Source organism: Castor canadensis, chromosome 2, assembly GCF_047511655.1.
Source record: "Castor canadensis chromosome 2, mCasCan1.hap1v2, whole genome shotgun sequence".
NCBI lineage: Eukaryota > Metazoa > Chordata > Mammalia > Rodentia > Castoridae > Castor > Castor canadensis.
This window is the reverse complement of record NC_133387.1, coordinates 82,987,387-83,003,223: the sequence shown is the minus strand read 5'-3', so window position 1 is coordinate 83,003,223 and position 15,837 is coordinate 82,987,387.

The following is a 15,837-nucleotide window of genomic DNA, read 5'->3' as shown; positions in this document are numbered from 1 at the left end:
TTAACAGGCTTCATTATTCTGCCTTCATACATGCATATGAAGAACTTTTGTCGTGTTCATCTGCTTCTTCACCCTCTCTTCCTCATCCTTCCCACTGGTTCCCACCCCATCCATTTTCCAGTAAGTGACATAGCTTCATTCTTTCTGAATAATACCCCATTGTGTATTTGCACCATATTTTCTTTATCCACTCATTGGCTGTTGGGCACCAGGACTGATTCCATAGTTGGCTATTGAGACTAGTGCTGCTATAAACATGGTATGAAGGTATCTCTATTGTATACTGACTTACATTCCTTCAGACATATACCCAGGAGTGGTATATTAGGATCGTATGGTAGTTTTTAGTTTTTTGAGGAAGCTCTATGCTGATTTCTATAGTGGTTGCACTAATTTACATTCCCACCAACAGTGTATAAGGATCCCACGAGTCCTCACCAGCATTTGTTTTCTTGATGATAGCCATTCTGACTGGGGTGAGATGTAGTTTTGATTTGCATTTCCTTTATGGATATGTATGCTGAACATTTCTCCTGGATTTATTGGCCATTTGTACTTCTTTTGAGAACTGTCTGTTTCATTCATTTTCTCATTTATTAACTTATCCTCATATGCTGATGGAGGAAGTTTATATGTTTCTCCAGGGCACTTTGCACCTCTGATGTCATACTTCTCCTTATGTCCTAGTTACTTGTGGTCCTGTGTCATCATTCTACTTAGATGGTTAACATGTCGAGGTCAGGAATTCATATCTTGTTTCCTTTTGCATCCACAGTACTTACCCTCTTACAGTGTGCTCAGTACATTCTCACTGACCATATCATTATGCGGCATCTGACTGTATAATACCTGCCTATGAACTGGCCTCATGGGAAGGAAATGCCTCAAATCTAGTCATTCTGATCAAATCCATCAGAAAAAGAACACCAGGAGCACACATAATAGTCAAAGTTAGCAAGTTAGATTGTACCCAAGAGAGGACAAGTTTCATCTCAGCACAGGGAGGAGAAGCTTTGCTCAGAGCTTGTGCCTGCACTGCACAAGTCCAAGGAGAGGCAGAGAAAGTAGGGTCAACTGTGGATTGGGTGTGATCCTGGAGCAGAGGCAGTTTAGCAATAGTACACATTGGTAATCTTTGTTCAGAGACAGGAGAACATTCCAAGAAGTGGGAATGTCATTGGTCAATCACAATGGTTATGTGGTGTGGGAAGAATCAGGTCCTATTAGAAACACGGGTGGTGGTGGTGCATGCCTCTAATCCCAACACTGAAGAGGCTGAGGCAGGAGGATTGCAAGTTTGAGGCTAGCCTGGGCTACACAGTGAGTCCTAGGACAGCCTGGGCTATATATAGTAAGACCCTAAAAAAAAAAAGAAAGAAAAGAAGAAGGAAGGAGGGAAGGGAAGGAAGGGAGTGAGGGAAAGAACAAAGGAAAAATAAAAAAGAAAAGGATGAAAGGTTCTATTAGGAACATCACCTTCTGATCACCAGCAAGGTCAGGAAGCACACTCAGGATCCTTGTTCCTTAGAAATAGCAGTTAAGATCAATGTGGAGAGGAGTGATGCCTGTGAGAATAAAAGGAGAATTATGATGAAAGCAAGGATAAAGAACTGTTCTAAATGAAGTTGGGAGGCCATTAGAGAAGTGGGTGCTTCCTAAGCTGATTGAAGCAGCAGCCTAGGAATGTGAACTATGATCCTGTCCACCCTTTGCAGGCATCAGGAATAGTTACATTGCCTGCTCATGTAAGCTCCCACCCTCCCTGCCCTTTTCAGAACAGTATTCTTATGCATCTATGTTTCCTATTCTGTGTACCGTGAACTCCCTTTTGACTGCAAAGGACCCTTAAATCCATATATACATCAAATATTGGGCATGAGCATGATGGCACTCTTGTAATCCCAGCACTCAGGAGGCTGAGGCAGGAGGATCATGGGTTTGAAATCAGCCTGGGCCCCATAGTGAGACCCTGTTTCAAAAAACGAAACAAAACAACAAAAAATGTTTCTTGTAGCAAATGGAGGTAGATGCTATTAGAATTCAATAAAATTTTATTTAAAAGTACTGCTTAGTTCAAACCAGTTTTTGTCATATCTGTATCAATGATAAAGAATCACAATTTTTCAAACAAACACACACACAAAAAACCCCACTGTAATAATTAAAAAAAAGTTGTAGGCTGATGATGTGGTCCAAGTGGTAGAGGGCCTGCCTATCATGGAGCCCTGAGTTCAAACCCCAGTTCCATTTAAAAAAAAAAAAATATATATATATATATACAATACCTGTCACTAAATGATGCCTGTATTTGAGAGAGACCAGTCCAAACTGTTGTGTAAGCAGGAATAGCCCCAATATGGAGGAGCTATTTGAATAAGCCTGGGTCCTGAGGCAGAGGAAAGGAGAGGGGCTGAAGGGCCCCACTTCATACAACTTCACGTTGACCTCCTAAAGGGATGCAACTTGGGGCTGTGGGGTGATGTTCCAAGCTAGGAGATGCCATGGTGAGGAGAAGTCAAGAGCTTTTTACTTCATATCTACCCAGCCTGGGTAACATTTTGTCCCCAGAGCTATTCAGAAGCACTGTGGTCTGACCAAAAACCCAATTAGAGCCTCTCCCCCATCATCACAAGACAAGACCTTGGGATGTTTCCTTTCTGCCAAAATGTGATTTCTGAGGAGCCTGTGATTTCTTTTGATCAGATCTGTTGACCGTCCATTAAAGATTCTCCTTTGCTTCTCCTCTTCTTAATCTCAGTTTTATGAGATTCCTCCCTTTCGTAATTATCATGATATGAGCTATCATGAATAGCAGATGAGTTTAACCCTTAGGGCTAATCTCAATAGGTTCTTGTTTCCTCTGAGCAGACCTCACTTGGTGCCTGTGATCTGGGGCTAAGTCCCCGGTAGGAAAACTTTGAGCACCGCATTCTTTCCCTAACTAAGTATCCCTGCTCTGGGGCTGTAATTGTAGGACTCACTTTGCTTCCCCACCTCGGCATTGCCAGGCTTGTACTGCCCACTGTCCAACGTCTGAAAGCAAATGTGCTTTCCAGTTGTTTCTAGTGGGAAGGCAATTTCTGTAGCAATAAATCCTCCGTGGGTAGAAGCAAGTGCCTCTCACTATGGCTTTAGCATTCTTCTTCATTATTAATGATGACGAGCACTTCTTAATATGCGTATTGGTGTATTTAGTTGGCTAGAATTGCCATAATGGTATACCACAGTGGCTTGGGGTATGTGACTCAATGGTAGAGTGCCTGCCTAGCAAGCATAAGGCCTAGAGTTCAGACCCCAGTACCACAAAAACAGCAACAACAAAAACCACAGACTGGGTGGCTGAAACAATAGAAATTAATTTGCTCTCAGCTCTGGGGACTGAAAGTTCAGGATCAAGGTCCCTGCAGGTTTGGTTTCTGGCAAGGCCTCTCTCCTTCACTTGCTGGCAGATGGCCACCTTCTCACCGTGTCCTCAGCTGCAGCCAGCTTGCATTGCTGGCCCACTTCGTGTTCTGCTTGTACAGAAGTTCAACGGCCAGTTTTGTTTTCCTTCCTCTCTCTCCCTCATGCTGGGAAGTTGAGATTTACACTTTCCATGAAACCTAGCAATCTTCCCCACTTATCTCTCTCCGATCACAGGAAGGAATAAACCTCTGTTGAACATGCAGGATGTCCAGAAGATGAGAAGAACCAAGCACACCATCCAGTCTTGGGGTGTACACCCCATCACATACCTAGAACTGAGCTCCTAAGCCTTCCCTTACAATCCAGACATTCTCTCTCAGAAGTAAGAGATGTAAGTCTCTGTTCTCATTTTGCCTGGCAAATTACTAAGCCTTAATTTCGTTCCCCTCCCCAAATCCTGTACTTGTTAATTTGTACATTGGCACCAGTCTGGGGACTGAACTATCAGTTACACGGTCTCTTCCTCTTTTCTTTTTTGTGGTACTGGGATTTCAACTCAGGGCTTCATCCTTGCTAGGCAGGTGCTCTACCACTTGAGCTTCACCACTAACCCTTTTTTCTCTGGTTATTTTGGAAATAGGGTCTTGCTTTTTGCCCAGGCTTTCTTGAACTGAGATCCTCTTATTTTAGGCTTCCTATTGTCATTGGGATAATAGGCACATGTCAGTATGCACAGCTTTTTGTCATTAAGATGGAGTCTTGCAAACTCTTTTACTCAGGCTGGCCTAGAACAATGATCCTCCCATGCTCAGCATCCCCCCACAGCTCCATAGGTGGATGACAGACTTAAACCACCAGCACCAGCTCTTCCTCTTCTTATAAGATCATTATCGTTATCAGATTAGGATCCCATCATTATGACCTTATTTGACCTTAATTATCTCCTTAAGGTACCTACCCACAAAGTCACATTGGGGATTAGGGCTTCAGCATATAAATTCGGAGGGGCGCCTCAGTTGTCTCTATCTGATGCTTCTTGATTTATGATAGGGAAACATCTCCAATAAGCCATTTATAAACTGAAAATATTGTAAGTCAAAATGCGTTCAGCACCACTTACTTTCTGAATACCCTCACTTAAGAGCACTGTAGAAGGTTGGTGATTTCCCCTCATAATCCTGCACCTTGTGGCCATGCCCAGCCTCAGAGAGCTCTATGCCACCTAGTGAAAGCCTGAGAAAAGGTCAAAATTCTAAATTTAGTATATGGTGGTTTAAATCATATGGTAAACCATCTGCACACTTCTTCTTTGAAATACCTGGTCACCCCTTTCCTCCTTTTTCTTTTTCATGTTGATTTATTATTTCTTTTTTTCAGTGTTGATTTCAGTAGGAGTTTTTTATGGATTCTACATGATAACCCTGCATCATTTGCATGTACTGAAGGTATATTTTCATGCTCTCCCAGTTCATGGCAGGAAGCTCTGTGTTCTTTAGCATGTCTTTTAGGGACAGAAATTTTTTTTTCTTAAGACTGCTTACCATGTAGCCATGCTGGCCTCAAACTCAGGGTGTCCCTGCCTTAGCCTTCGAAGTGCTGGAAGAAAGATATTTTTTTATTTTAGTGGTGTCAAATGGTTTGCCTTTGGCTTGAACTTTTATTATCTTGTTTAGGAAATTCTGTCTTCCTGAACATAAAAACATTCTATGTAGTCTTCTGAAAGCTTTATCTGTTCATGTAAGTCCTTGGTTCATTTGGTAAGGATCTTTGTGTGTGCTGTGCAGTAAGAATCCTTTCCTTGCCAATGTGTGTATCCAATGTGGCCTGTGATCTGGATACTTCTTTATATCTGTCTACAGCTTACCGATTCTCTCTCTAGTTATGTCCAATCTGTCATTAAATCCTCTTTTTAAAAAATTTTGACTGTACTGAGGTTTGAGTTTAGGATCTCCTGATCTACCATTTAAGCCACACCCTCCATTCTTTTTCCTTTAGTTGGTTTTCAGATAGGGTCTCACATTTGCCTGGTAGCCCTCTTGGATCATGATCCTCTACCTCTGCCTCCCGCAGAGCTGGGATTACAAGTGTACACCACTGTGACTAGCTTGTTCTTTGAGATAGCATCTTGATAACTTTTTGCCTCATGTTGGCCTCAAACCACTCCTATCTCTGCCTCTCAAGTAGCTAGAATTACAGATGTGAGCCACTTGGCTGGACCTTTTAAACCCCTTTTAAAAACTAAAACAAATGCAAAAATAATTATAAGACAGTCAAGGAAACCTGAACACTAGCTAGATGTTTGATAGTAGGAAATTATTGTTAATTATTTTATATGAGATAATTGCATCATGATTTTGTTTTTAAAAGAGTTCTTATTTTTAGAAAAATACTCAAATATTTTAGATAAAATAATTTCTGGAATTGTCTTCAGAACTAAAGTGATTAAGGATATAGATGAAATAAGGCTGGTTATAAAATGAATAATTGTTGAGGCTAGATTAGTCTACCCCATGGTTTGGCTTTCCTTTTGTGTGTATTCAAAATTTTCCACTGTAAAAAGTAAAAATTAAACAGCAGTCACAGAAGCTTCTTGCTGTTTCTTTTAGTATTATACTTTTGGTCTCTATAAACTTTTAGAAGTCCATCGGGACAATGTGGGTTGTCTCTTACCCCTTTAGCATGCTTTCAGTTTTCTTTTTTGTAGCTCTAAATATATAAGCTAGACTTAATTTTATTTTATTTATTTATTTATTTTGAGACAGAGTCTTGGTATGTAGCCCATGCTGGCTTTGAACTCTTGATCCTCCTGCCTCAGCCTCCAGAGTGCTGGGATTACAGGTGTGTACCACCATGCCCTGCCTATTTTTATTTACTTTATCTATCTGTCTGTCTGTCTATCTATCTATCTATTTTTGGTGGTTCTGGGTTTGAACTCATCCTCCATCTTGCTAGGCAGACACCCTAGCACTTGAGCCACTGCACTGGCCTTTCTGTTTTAGTTATTTTTCAGGTAGGGTCTGGCATTTTTGGCACCACGGAGGAGATCATTCAAGGATCCAGCTATATGTAGGAGGGGTATGCACAGCGCTGGTAGGGTGGAGGGCATTTCTTCCATCCTGCTCAGGTTTCACCACTTGTTTATCCCAAAGAGCCAACCTTGAAACCCATGCTCTAGGGCAGCAGGGAGGTGTGTGTACATAGCTCACAGTGTGCTTTCTCTTGCCTCCTGTAGATTGGGGTTTTCTCAGATAGTTTCTGGTCATGGCTCTAGTTTCCTGCCAACTCAGTCATACATCAAAAAGACGATTTTATTTTATTATTTTATTTTTGCAGTGTTGGGGTTTGAACTCAGGGCCTATAGCTTGAGCCACTCCACCAGCTCTTTTTTTGTGATGGGTTTTTTCGAGATAAGGTCTAACATACTATTTGCCTGGGGTTGGCTTCAAACTTCAGTCCTCCTGATCTCTGCCTCCTGAGTAGCTAGGATTATAGGCATGAGCCACCAGTGTCCGGCTGATTTTATATTTTTATTCAGTGTTTTTAGTTGGGCTGTAACGGGAGAAGTTTTTTGAACATCCGTTCTATCTCATTGCTGGGAGAGGAATTGACAATTCGGATTTTATCTTTTTTAAATTCCCCCAAAGAGTCATTTCCACTGCCATTAAAGAAGGTTACTCATCGTACAGCAAGCAGTTGGCCCTCAGTTTGGCCTCTCTGGTTCCAGTCACTCGGTGCTAAGAGGCCCTTTTGAAGAAGGAATCCAGAACTGTCCCCACTCTACCTGCTCCTATCTCTTGAAGAAAGCCCTTTTCATGGGAACTTGACCCTCAAGTTTGAGTCCTTGTTATTGCTTTAACTCATAGACCATGATTTCTTTTTTCGAACAAAAACTTTCAACTTGCCACAAGTTAATTCCTATCCCCAAAGATAAAATTGCTTTAATTGTTTAAAAAAAGTAAGATCCTAAGAATGAGTACAAAAGTTTTCGTGGTTAATTATTTTTCTTCCTACAACTTGACAAATGCTTAGAAAAAAACCTTTTTTGCAAATCAAATGTCTGAAGTTTACAAAAAAGAAGTTTATCAAAGTTAAAGACAGCTACTTGGGAAGCACAGCTAGTATGATTGCAGTTTGAGGCCAGCTCAGACAAAAGTTAGGAAGACCCTATCACAAAAGCAAGTTGGGTGAGGTGGTGCACACCTGTGGTCCTACCTACTTGGGAAGTGAAAGTAAGAGGATCGCTGTCTGAGGCCGTCCAGGCAAAGGCATTAGACATCTTGAAAAACAAGGTAAAAGCAAAAAGGACTGGTGGAGTGGCTCAAGTGGTAGAGTACTTGCCTAGCAAGTGTGAGGCCCTGAGTTGAGTCCCCAGTACTGCCAAAAAAACAGAACACATAGTCCAAAATCAAACACCAATGTATAAGAGTAAATTTTTTTTTATTATTATTCATATGTGCATACAAAGCTTGGGTCATTTCTCCACCCTGCCCCCACCCCCTCCCTTACCACTGACTCCGCCCCCTCCCTCTCCCCCCAACCCCCTCAATACCCAGCAGAAACTAATTTGCCCTTATTTCTAATTTTGTTGTAGAGAAAGTATAAGCAATAATAGGAAGGAACAAGGGGTTTTGCTGGTTGAGATAAGGATAGCTATACAGGGAGTTGACTCACATTGATTTCCTGTGCATGGGTGTTACCTTCTAGGTTAATTCTTTTTGATCTAACCTTTTCTCTAGTTCCTGGTCCCCTTTTCCTGTTGACCTCAGTTGCTTTTAAGGTATCTGCTTTAGTTTCTCTGCGTTGAGGGCAACAAATGCTAGCTAATTTTTTAGGTGTCTTACCTATCCTCACCCCTCCCTTGTTTGCTCTTGCTTTATCATGTGCTCAAACTGCAATCACATTGTTGTGTTTGTCGTTGATCTAATGTCCACAAATGAGGGAGAACATACGATTTTTGGTCTTTTGGCCAGGCTAACCTCACTCAGAATGATGTTCTCCAATTCCATCCATTTACCAGCGAATGATAACATTTCGTTCTTCTTCATGGCTGCATAAAATTCCATTGTGTATAGATACCACATTTTCTTAATCCATTTGTCAGTGGTGGGGCATCTTGGCTGTTTCCATAACTTGGCTATTGTGAATAGTGCCACAATAAACATGGGTGTGCAGGTGCCTCTGGAGTAACCTGTGTCACAGTCTTTTGGGTATATCCCCAAGAGTGGTATTGCTGGATCAAATGGTAGATCAATGTCTAGCTTTTTAAGTAGCCTCCAAATTTTTTTCCAGAGTGGTTGTACTAGTTTACATTCCCACCAACAGTGTAAGAGGGTTCCTTTTTCCCCGCATCCTCGCCAACACCTGTTGGTGGTGGTGTTGCTAATGATGGCTATTCTAACAGGGGTGAGGTGGAATCTTAGTGTGGTTTTAATTTGCATTTCCTTTATTGCTAGAGATGGTGAGCATTTTTTTCATGTGTTTTTTGGCCATTTGAATTTCTTCTTTGAGAAAGTTCTGTTTAGCTCACTTGCCCATTTCTTTATTGGTTCATTAGTTTTGGGAGAATTTAGTTTTTTAAGTTCCCTATATATTCTGGTTATCAGTCCTTTGATGTATAGTTGGCAAATATTTTCTCCCACTCTGTGGGTGTTCTCTTCAGTTTAGAGACCATTTCTTTTGATGAACAGAAGCTTTTTAGCTTTATGAAGTCCCATTTATCTATGCTATCTCTTAGTTGCTGTGCTGCTGGGGTTTCGTTGAGAAAGTTCTTACCTATACCTACTAACTCCAGAGTATTTCCTACTCTTTCCTGTATCAACTTTAGAGTTTGTGGTCTGATATTAAGATCCTTGATCCATTTTGAGTTAATCTTGGTATAGGGTGATATACATGGATCTAGTTTCAGTTTTTTGCAGACTGCTAACCAGTTTTCCCAGCAGTTTTTGTTGAAGAGGCTGCTATTTCTCCATCGTATATTTTTAGCTCCTTTGTCAAAGACAAGTTGGTTATAGTCGTGTGGCTTCATATCTGGGTCCTCTATTCTGTTCCACTGGTCTTCATATCTGTTTTTGTGCCAGTACCATGCTGTTTTTATTGTTATTGCTTTGTAGTATAGTTTGAAGTCAGGTATCGTGATACCTCCAGCATTGTTCTTTTGATTGAGTATTGCCTTGGCTATTCGTGGCCTCTTGTCTTTCCATATAAATTTAACAGTAGATTTTTCAATCTCTTTAATGAACGTCATTGGAATTTTGATGGGAATTGCATTAAACATGTAGATTACTTTGGGGAGTATTGACATTTTTACTATGTTGATTCTACCAATCCATGAGCATGGGAGATCTCTCCACTTTCTATAGTCTTCCTCAATCTCTTTCTTCAGAAGTGTATAGTTTTCCTTGTAGAGGTCTTTCACATCTTTTGTTAGGTTTACACCTAGGTATTTGATTTTGTTTGAGGCTATTGTAAATGGAATTATTTTCATACATTCTTTTTCAGTTTGCTCATTGTTAGTGTATAGAAATGCTAATGATTTTTCTATGTTGATTTTATATCCTGCTACCTTGCTATAGCTATTGATGATGTCTAGAAGCTTCTGAGTAGAGTTTTTTGGGTCTTTAAGGTATAGGATCATGTCGTCTGCAAATAGGGATATTTTGACAGTTTCTTTACCTATTTGTATTCCTTTTATTCCTTCTTCTTGCCTAATTGCTCTGGCTAGGAATTTCAGTACTATGTTGAATAGGAGTGGAGATAGTGGGCATCCTTGTCTGGTTCCTGATTTTAGAGGGAATGGTTTCAGTTTTTTTCCATTAAGTATAATGCTGGATGTAGGTTTGTCATATATAGCTTTTATAATGTTGAGGAACTTTCCTTCTATTCCTAGTTTTCTTAGAGCTTTTATCATGAAATGGTGTTGGATCTTATCAAAGGCTTTTTCTGCATCTATTGAGATGATCAAGTGGTTTTTGTCTTTGCTTCTGTTAATGTGGTTTATTACGTTTATTGATTTTCATATGTTGAACCACCCCTGCATCCCTGGGATGAAGCCTACTTGGTCGTGGTGAATAATCTTTTTGATGTGTTGTTGAATTCGGTTTGCCATTATTTTGTTGAGGATTTTTGCATCAATGTTCATTAAGGAGATTGGCCTATAGTTCTCCTTTTTGGAGGTATCTTTGCCTGGTTTTGGGATAAGTGTAATACTGGCTTTATCAAATGTATTAGGGAGTTTTCTTTCCCTTTCTATTTTGTGGAACAGTTTAAGGAGGGTTGGTATCAGTTCTTCTTTAAAGGTCTGATAGAATTCAGCAGAGAATCCATCAGGTCTTGGACTTTTCTTTTTGGGGAGACTCTTGATTGCTGCTTCAATTTCATTTTGTGTTATAGATCTATTCAGGTGATTAATTTCCTCTTGGTTCAGTTTTGGATGATCATATGTATCTAGAAATCTGTCCATTTCTTTTAGATTTTCAAATTTATTTGAATATAGATTCTATAGGTTCTCAAAGTAATCTCTGATGATTTCCTGGACTTCTATGGTGTTTGTTGTTATCTCCCCTTTTGCATTCCTGATTCTACTAATTTGGGTTTTTTCTCTCCTCATTTTAGTCAGGTTTGCCAGGGGTCTATCGATCTTGTTTATTTTTTCAAAGAACCAACTTTTTGTTTCATTAATTCTTTGTATGGTTTTTTTGGTTTCTATTTTGTTGATTTCAGCTCTTATTTTTATTATTTCTCTCCTTCTATTTGTTTTGGGATTTGCTTGTTCTTGTTTTTCTAGGAGTTTGAGATGTATCATTAGGTCATTGATTTGGGATCTTTCAATCTTTTTAATATATGCACTCATGGGTATAAACTTTCCTCTCAGGACTGCCTTAGCTGTGTCCCATAGGTTCCGGTAGGTTGTGTTTTCATTTTCATTGACTTCCAGGAACTTTTTAATTTCCTCTTTTATTTCATCATGATCCATTCTTCATTAATTAATGAGTTATTTAGTTTCCAGCTGTTTGCATGTTTTTGTCTTTACTTTTGTTGTTGAGTTCTACTTTTACTGCATTGTGATCAGATAGTATGCACGGTATTATTTCTATTTTCTTATATTTGCTGAGGCTTGCTTTGTGCCCTAGGATATGATCTATTTTGGAGAAGGTTCCATGGGCTGCTGAGAAGAATGTATATTGTGTAGAGGTTGGATGAAATGTTCTGTAGACATCTACTAGGTCCATTTGATCTATTGCATATTTTAGATCTTGGATTTCTTTATTGATTTTTTGTTTGGGTGACCTATCTATTGATGATAATGGGGTGTTGAAGTCTCCCACAACCACTGTGTTGGCGTTTATATATGCTTTTAGGTCTTTCAGGGTATGTTTGATGAAATTGGGTGCGTTGACATTGGGTGCATACAGATTGATGATTATTATTTCCTTTTGGTCTATTTCCCCTTTTATTAGTATGGAATGTCCTTCTTTATCTCATTTGATCAATGTAGGTTTGAAGTCTACTTTGTCAGAGATAAGTATTGCTTCTCCCTTCCCTCAATCTTCAGCGCTCAGTGCACCCCACCCTCTTTTCCACGTGTCTTATTTGTTCTTATTGCTTATTACTCAGTTTCTCTTTTTTCCCCGGGTGGAGGTCAGTCTGTCCAGGGGGCTATGCTGTTCTGGCCCAGGCTTGTCTGTGGGAGTACTGCGGTACCGTGAAGCTCACCTGGTCCGAGTCTTCCCAAGCCGTCTGGGCGTGGGCGACTGGCCGCCCGGGTGTCCTCCTTGTTTCTCTGTTTAACGTGAAGTGGAGATTCTCTGCACTGGCTGGAGGTGTGGAGGGTTCAAAGTAATGCTTCTTCTCAGTGATTATGCCTGCAAAGTGTGTCTCCAGCATCTCTCCAAGATTTCACTATAGGAGGCTCGCTTTCTGCTTCCTCCCTCTAGCCGCCATCTTCAGAGTAAACTTTTAAGCTTGCGAGCTTGCTTCCTTCCTTCCTTTCTCTCTTTCTCTCTCTCTTTCTTTCTTTTTTCCTTTATTTATTTTCTGAAGTACTGTAATTTGAACTCAGTACTCAACAACTTGAGCCATGCCCCAAGCCCATCTTTGCTTTAGTTATTTTTTAGGTAGGGTCTTATATTTTTGTCCAGGGCTGACCTCAGACCATGAGCCTCCTACCTACGACCTCCAGCATAGATGAGATCAGAGGTGCTCACCAATATGCCTAGCTTAGTGATTGAGATGGGGTCTCACAAACTTATTGCCCAGGCCAGCCTCAAACAGCTATCTTTCTGCTCTCTACCTCCCAACTAGCTGGGCTTACAGGCAAGAGCCACTGTACCCTGCAGCTATTTTTGTTTAAAGCCAAGAATTTACCAAGTGAAGAGTTAGGAAGAATCTTCAGCAATCAAGAGGATTGTTGTGACCCACATACAGTGACATATGTCTGTACTCCCAGCTACTCGGGCAGCTGAAGCAGGAGGATGGCTTGGGCCTATCCTAGAAAATATGCCAAGATCCTGTCTAACAAGCAAACCAATAAATAATCTTATATAGCATTTAAATCTGGTACAGAATAGTTTGTTTAATGGAAGGGTTTGGGCTAGCAGAGTGGCTCAAGTGGTAGAGCACCTGCCTAGCAAATGCAAGGCCCTGAGTTCAAACCTCAGTACCACCAAAAAAAAAGAAAAGAAAAGGTATGTTGTTGGAATTTTGATGTTTTTTTTTGTATTGAATCTGCAGATCACTTTCCTTAATATAGCCATTTTCATAGTATTAAATCTGCCAACTGATGAACATGGAAGATGTTTCCATCCGCTAGTGTCTTCTTCAATTTCTTTCTTCAGTGTTTTCTAGTCTTCATTGAAGAAGTCTTTTACCAACTTGGTTAGGTTTATTCATAGGTGATTTTTTAAAGGCTATTGTGACTGGAATTGTTTTCCTGATTTATTTCTTAGCATGTTTGCTGTTGGTATATAGAAAAGCTGCTGATTTGGGCTAGTGGAGTGGTTCACATGGTAGCATGCCTGCCTAGCAAAATGAGGCCTTGAATTTAACCTCTAGTACTACTCCCCACAAAATAAGGAAAGAAAAGCTACTGATTTTTGTATGTTGATTTTGCATACTATCTATGCTGAAAGTGTTTATCTGATCTAAGAGTTTTCTAGTTTAGTCTTTAGGGTCTTCTAAGTATAGGGTTATATCATTTAGGGCTGGGGACATGGCTCAAGTGGTAGAGCACCTGCATAGAAAGCACAAGGCCTTAAGTTCAAACACTAGTTCTGCCAGAGAGAGAGAGATAGAGAGAGAGAGAGAGAGAGAGAGAGAGAGAGAGAGAGAGGAAGAGGAAGAGAAGAGAGAGAGAGAGAAAGGAAGAAAGAAAGAAGGAGAAAAGAAAGAAAGAGAAAGAAAGGATTAGATTATTTGCAAATAGAACATTGGACTCCTTTGTATCCCTTTTATTCCTTTGTCTTGTCTTATTGCTCTGGCTAAGAATGTAAGCACTATCTTAAGTAAGAGTGGAGAGAATGAACCCCATTGTTGATTTTTTATTTTAGAGGAAATGCTTTTCAGGTTTTCCTCATTAAAGTACAATGTTGGCTATATATTTGTCATGTATAGCATTTATTGTGTTGAACTATGTTCCTTCTATTCCTATTTCTTCAAGGCTTTTATCATGAACAGATGTTGAATTTTGTCAAGACCTTTTTTGCATCTGTTGAGACAATCATGTGGTTTTGTTCCTTATTCTATTTATGTGCTCTATTATGTTTATTGATTTGCATAAGTTGAACCATCCTTGCATCCCTGGAATGAAACTAACTTGATCATGGAGTATGATCTTTTAAATATGTTATTGAATTCAGTTTGCAAGTATTTTATTAAGGATTCGTGTGTCCATGGTCACCAAGGAAATTGGCTATAATTTTCTTCTTTTTTTTTTGTTGTGTCCTTATCAGGTTTTGGTATCAGGGTAGTACTGTCTTCACACAATGAGTTTGGGAGTGTTCCTTCCCTTTCCAGCTTATAGACTAGGTTGAGGAACATTGGTGTTAGTTCTTTAAAATTTTGTTAGAATTCAGCAATCAATACATCTGGTGCTCGACTTTTCTTTGTTGGGAGACTTTTAATTGCTTCAATCTTACTGCTTTTATAGATTTGTCTAAGTGGTTCATATCCTCTTGGTTCACTTTTAGTAGGTTATATGTGTCTAGGAATTTATCCATTTCTTCTAGATTTTCTAACTTATTAGAATATAAATCTTCAAAATATTCCCTAATAAGCCTCTGAATTTCATTAGTATCTGATATAATATCCTCCTTTTATCATGAGTAATATCCCCTTTTATTTTATGAAAAAAGAGTTTAGCATTCTTAGTCTTAAGGAAATGCAAATTAAAACTACATTAAGATTCTATCTCACTTCAGTCAGAATGGCTATCATCAAGTAAACAAAGAATGACAAACACTGGTGAGGGATGCTAGGGGAAAAGGAACCCTTATATACTATTGGTAGGAATTAGTGCAGCCACTGTGGAAATAAAAATACTAAAAACAGAACTACTATGAATCTGCTCTACCACTCCTGGGTATAGCAGGTACCTAAAGGAATGTAAGTCAGTCCACCAAAGAGACACCTGTACATCCATGTTCATTTCGGCACTATTCATAACAGCCCAGTTAGGGAATCAGCCTAGATGCCCATCAACAGAAGAATGGATAAACAAATTATAGTGTATATACCCAATGGAGTATTATTCAGCCATAAAGAAGAATGAAATCATGTCCTTTGTAGGTGAATGGATGGAACTGGAGATCATCGTGTTAAGTGAAATAAGCCAGACTCAGAAAGACTAAAGTTACATGTTTTCTCTCATATGCAGAATCTAGATCTAAAAAACAAACAAAAAGATATGGATGATCTGGACACCAGTGGCTCACGCCTGTAATCCTAGCTAGTTGGAAGGCTAAGATTGGGAGGATTGAGGTTTGAGGCCAGCCTGGGCAAATAGTTCCTGAGACCCCCATCTCCAGAATAACAAGAGCAAAATGGACGGGAGGTGTGGCTTAATTGGCAAAGCTTCTGCTTTCCAAGTTTGAAGCTCTGAGTTCAAACCCCAGTCCCACCAAAAAAAAAAAAAGACATAAATATAAAGGAGGACTATTTGGGGGAGGGACAAGCTGCAGGGGAGAAGGGGAGAAAAGAGTGTGATGGTGAGTGAATGTGATCGAAATACATTGTATAACTATATGAAAATTTCATAATGAAATCCATTATTTGGTACATTTGTATAAATGAAAGAGTTTACTTTGCCTTTTGTTTCTTACAAAATATAGTTGCTGTGATTTCCTAAACAGGAGGCTTCTGCTGAAAGCTGCTTTCTAATTTAGAGCCACACTGGGGACCTTTGCTCTCTTCTGTTAGCTCCCATTTTTTCTCTTTTGT